Source organism: Lactuca virosa, chromosome 4, assembly GCF_052849685.1.
Source record: "Lactuca virosa cultivar CGN04683 chromosome 4, Lactuca_virosa_CGN04683_v6, whole genome shotgun sequence".
NCBI classification, from domain to species: Eukaryota; Viridiplantae; Streptophyta; class Magnoliopsida; order Asterales; family Asteraceae; genus Lactuca; species Lactuca virosa.
This window is the reverse complement of record NC_136429.1, coordinates 412935221-412941220: the sequence shown is the minus strand read 5'-3', so window position 1 is coordinate 412941220 and position 6000 is coordinate 412935221.

Genomic DNA, 6000 nt, shown 5'->3' with positions numbered 1-6000 from the left:
TGTATTTTTTAAAATAAAATTTTGATATAAATACAAAAAGAAATGACGAATAAGCAATTATTTCAATTATACTAATAAAATAAACTATTCACATATTTTAAATAATTGATTTTAATCACAAATTTTCAAAGACTTATTTGAATGCAACATTAAATGTCATATTCATAAACTATTTCAAATATTATTCTATGTATAAAATTCAGTAAATAATTTGATAAATATAACATAAAATTGTTTGATGTGGTGGGCATATCATTGAATCTTTTGCTATACATATATATTTTTCTATGTTTTCGACTGTCTTTAGAGTTGTTGGATAAACGTCATTTACAAGTTGGGGCTAGCCCGCTTGGTTAACATGAAAGTTCCTAATCTAACAATTAACTAGGAGACTCTGGGTTCAATCCTAGACAAAAGAGATATTTAATTATTTTTCATTCAAAAAAGGATAAATTCCATTTGATATTCAAATCTAAAATAGATTAGAAACTTATATGTTATATTCACATTCACATGTATATTTGGGTTGACATTTTGATTGTCATCGACAATATATATATATATATATATATATATATATATATATATATATATATATATATATATATATATATATATATATATATATCGCGCACTGAAAATGTATTTTTATTAGAAAAAAAAAAAGCATACTCATATCATTGTAAGTGACTGTAAGTGACATGTAATGAACATGTTATATTAAATTTGAAAATAGATTCGTAAAAATGATAATCATGAAGAACATTATGTATGAAATAGTAACAATTGGTAATATAAATACGCATTGCTTATGTCAGCAAAAAAAAAAATACATAGTTGCCAACAAACATATTTATTTATTTGTTTGTTTTTCGTTTTTTATTATTTTTAATTTTAGTATAATTGTCATTAAAAAAAGTTTGGCAAGATTAATTTCGGAATTTAATGTTGCAAATTTATATTTCAAGAAATCAATCTTCGCATTTAATTTTAACATAACATTGAGTATTTGACATTTGCTATATTTAATTTTACGAAATCAAATTTTGAAATTCATCACATTTTTAAAACATTTGGCATTTATTTTTTTGAAAACGACAAAATTTTATTAAACACCACAATAAGGCCGGGCAAAGAAAAACAAAAAAACATAATACAAACAAAAACGATTACATGATCTCAAAGGGAGAGCGAACCCAAACCGTTCAATTACAATTCCCGTAATTACCCCTATGTTTGATCCAACCAAAAATCATAGCGAGCACACTATCCGCCAATATAGAAAGAGCAGCACTCAGATTATTAAAAATGATGTTATTTGTCGCTTTCCAAATACAACATAAGAAACCATATAAGATAGCCAACAATCTTCCTTTTTTTGGACAATTTCCCCAAGTTGCAGCAAAATGCACAAGCCCCCCAACTGAATTATAATTTTGCCACGGGATACTACACCAATTGAAGATCCACCTTAGGGAAATTTCCACATGAGGACAACTTAGAAAAAAATGATTAGAATCGTCGATACCATCATTGCAGAACTGGCAGGAGATGTTCGAGACAGAAATACCCCTTCGAGCGAGAGCCACAGCCGAAGGAAGCCTATCAATACAAGCCCTCCAAACAAAGACAATAATTTTCAACGGTACCAGCCTTAACCAAACAGTTGGATTAGGCATATGAATAATAAGCTTAGAACCGATTATGACATTGCAAATCATGAACGAAAAAGTTCCCATTAGGAGAGAGCTTTGATTTCCAAATATCCGACTCGCTACGCAAAATCATCTCATTTGTGCAACCCCTTAAGCCTCTCAATTCCTCGATTTCGATATAGCTACTAGGAATTCTCTTCCAAGCCCCGACAAATCTATTATTCAAGATTCTCTCCTTAATATAACATGATTTTTTCTTATCAAGGGCAAAAAGAGCTGGGAATCGTGCAACCAAAGAACCACAACTTGTCCAATCGTCTAACCAAAACAAAGTAGTATTACCGGAACCAACATGAATTTGAAAAACTGAAGAAACCGTCGATTCCAATTTCCTCCACCAAATGGGACACCTTGACGACATTAAACCAGATTCCAGGAATCGATTTTTTGGCAAGACCGTCAATAGGTTATCTCATGTTGTTGTGAATGCCACAGATGACTTGCTTCCGTAAAGGGACCGAGTCACATTTAAACGGCCAAAGCCATTTGTATAACAAAGCCCAATTCAATCAATAGAGGGAGCCCACCCTGACCTCTAGGCCACCCAATTGATTTTGGGAGTTTTACGATATTGCTGAGAATTTTAATTTTTTGAAATTTATTTTGGTATTTAATTTTGGAGAAATTAAATATCCTCCTATCTATGTGAAATGATAACATGTGTCATATTTAGTTGTGAGACACATGTATTACATGTGTTTATTTTTTTTTAAAGTCGAAGGTTTAAATATTTAACAAGTTTAAATTTACAAAAAATGATTAAAATATTGAATTATTAATATTGATTTTTTTTCTTTTTTAACTTTAAACAAATAACTTAGATAAATAAACAAAGAAAATTAATAGGGTTTTAACTTAAGGATTTTGAAATTAGAAGACAAGTTCATTAATGAAATTGATATTCAATTATTATTATATTTATTGTAATTATTATATTTAAATATTATATGAAATTTAATAAAATGAAAAAAAAAACCATAAAATGACATGTGAAAAAAAAATTAATTTAAAATAACTACAAAATGACACGTGGCAAAATAAATGAGAGTATGACATATGACAAAAAGTTCTTTATTTATTAGAATAGAATAGTTGTGAGACTCATGTATTACATGAGTTTATTTTTAAAAACAAAGTCAAATTAAAAGGTTTAAATATTTAAGAAGTTTAAATTTATAAAAAAATGACTAAAATATTGAATTATTAATATTGAATTTTTTTTCTTTTTTAACTTTAAACAAATAACTTAGATAAATAAACAAAGAAAATTAATAGGGTTTTAACTTAGGGATTTTGAAATTAGAAGACAAGTTCATTAATGAAATTGATATTCAATTATTATTATATTTATTGCAATTATTACATTTAAATATTATGTGGAATTTAATAAAGCAAAAAAAAACATAAAATGACATGTGGGAAAAAAATTATTTTTAAATAACTACAAAATGACATGTGGCAAAATAAATAAGAGTATGACATGTGACAAAAAATTTTTTTTATTTATTAGAGTAGGTTTAAACACGTGTCATCATTTCTCATGGTTAGAAAGATAAATAGGAAGGAAAGGTACGAGCATATTTAATTTCTCTTTATTTTGCGCAATATTATTTGTAGGGTTGTAGTGTAACGAGCTGGAATTTAGGGATGAGATTTTAAACCGGAAAACCGAACCGGAACCGGAACCGTTAGAACCGGAATATGTAAAACCGGTCCGGGTCCCGGGTTTAAAGAATGGCTCTATCCGGGTTCCGGGTAATCCGGGTTTCGGGTCCTTCGGGTCCGGGTAAACCGGGTTTAAGAACTGGAACCGTGTTAGGAACCGGAAGCGGTTTTAGGGGTCGGAACCGGTTTCTATGGAAAACTTAAAACATGCATATCTCATTCGTTTGAAGTCGGATTGACATAAGGTTTTTTCCATAGTATAGTTTATAGTTTTGACATGATTTTAGACTATAATTTTGTCATTTTTGGGTTTATATTCATTGACTTATAGTCTCTCAAAGTCGAGATATCAAAGCTGAAAATTTTATGTTTTTCAGCTTTTGTTTTTTTTTTTGTATTCTCTGATAGTTTTAAAACATGCATATCTCATTCGTTTAAAGTCGGATTGGCATGAGGTTTTTTCCATAGTATAGTTTATAGTTTGTACATGATTTTAGACTATAATTTTGTCATTTTTGAGTTTATATTCATTGACTTATAGTCTCTCAAAGTTGGGATATCAAAGCTGTAAATTTTATGTTTTTCAGCTTTTTTATATTTTGTGATAGTTTTAAAACATGCATATCTCATTCGTTTGAAGTCAGATTGGCATGAGGTTTTTTCCAGAGTGTAGTTTATAGTTTGTACATGATTTTAGACTATAATTTTGTTATTTTTGGGTGTTTATTCATTGAATTATAGTCTCTCAAAGTCGGGATATCAAAGTTGAAAATTTTATGTTTTTCAGCTTTCTTTGTGTTTCGTGATACATTTAAAACATGCATATTTAATTCGTTTGAAGTCGGAATAGCATGCGGTTTTTTCCAAAGTGTAGTATAGAGTTTGTATATGATTTTAGACTATAATTTTGTCATTTTTGGTTTCATATTCATTGATTTATAGTCTCTCAAAGTTGGGATATCAAAGCTGCGAATTTTTTTTTCTCAGCTTTATTTTTGTATTTTGTGAATTTTATAACATGCATTCGACCTACTTTACCCAGTTCCCCTGGTTTTTCAGTTTTAGACCCACTTTACCCGGTTCCATTCGACCCACTTTGATATTTCCGGGTTTTCCGGTTCTAGACCCACTTTACCCGGTACCTTACCCGGAACCGAACCGAAATCGGTTCCTATATACCGGTCCGGTTTCCGGTCCTAAAAAATCTCGTTAACCGGTTCCCGGGTTTTTCGGGTTCGGGTCTACCGGTCCGGATTTGGACCCACTCTCATCCCTAGCTGGAATATTGGAAACTATCAATGATTTTGGCCTCAAGATTAAGATTTAGAATAATAAAGTATTCATTGCTATTTACTATCAATTCATTACATTTAATATATATATATATATATATATATATATATATATATATATAAAGAAATATTATGCGGCTTTTTAATATTAAAATTTGAAAAAAAAACAAAATTGACATGTGAATATTATTTATTTGAAAATACCATAAAATAGAAAGTGTCAAAACTTATGAGAGATTGACGTAAAACAAAATGAATCTTGATTTATTAGAATAATAAATAATTTTATTAGACATTTGGTTATGAGCAGTACCGCCAAAAGCCGGTTAAATTCTTCGACTATTGGCTTCTTTTTTTAGCTGATTAGTTTAGGTCCCTCTGAGGCTCTGAGGAGTAAGATGAGCAATAGACACGTTTCACCTTCCACCCCCTTACTACTTCATGGTAATTCAAAAATCGGTATTTCAAGAAAAAACCTACCCCTCATCCTTCTCTCTTTCATTCAATCTACTATCTCATCTAACATTGATTTTTGTATTTCTCAGACATTGATTTTCGATTTAGGTTTCTTTCGATTTTGGGTTTTCAGACATTGATTTTGTTTTTCTCATTCTAGATGTACATGTGTTTGATTTCCAAAGAATCATATGATAGATATGTTTCGATTGAAATTGTATGGATATATGTGGTGTGAAGAGGTTTCTAATTTTCAATTATAGGTTTTGGTCTTTTTTTTTTCTTTTTTCATATACACTTAGATGCAACAATGAATGGGGTTCCTTGAAACCTAATACCTGCTGATCCACTCTAATGATGAGTAATAACATCATCTGCTCTAATTTCTGGTTGATGTTAACATTTCCATCTTTATGTCTATTAAGTGCACCTTCTGCACCACCTCTACTTACCACCACCATCACCTTATATGTTGCAACTCACCATTGGTGCACTCTTGCTCTGCCTTATCTGTTTCCACCTTCAACTTGATTTCTAACAATGGTTGGGGTTCCCTGTGATGGGTTTTGGTATAATACAACATCCTATGGTGCACATACAACCCTAAAAGCTTTGGATCTATGTTTTCTCTAATTATACATGCAATATTGTTTCCAAAGCTTTAAGCCTACAACTAACATACAATTGATATAAACAACATATAAATGAGTTATAGAGTTACATCTTTGTTGTAGCTTGTAGAACTTCTTGAGTTTGGCCTTTAAGAACTTAGTGCCCCAAGTGTTGCACCTCAAATGGAATCACAACACACCTAGGACAAGGATGACTTTTGAGAGAATATCCTAACACCAAAATCGGCTCAATGATCTCCA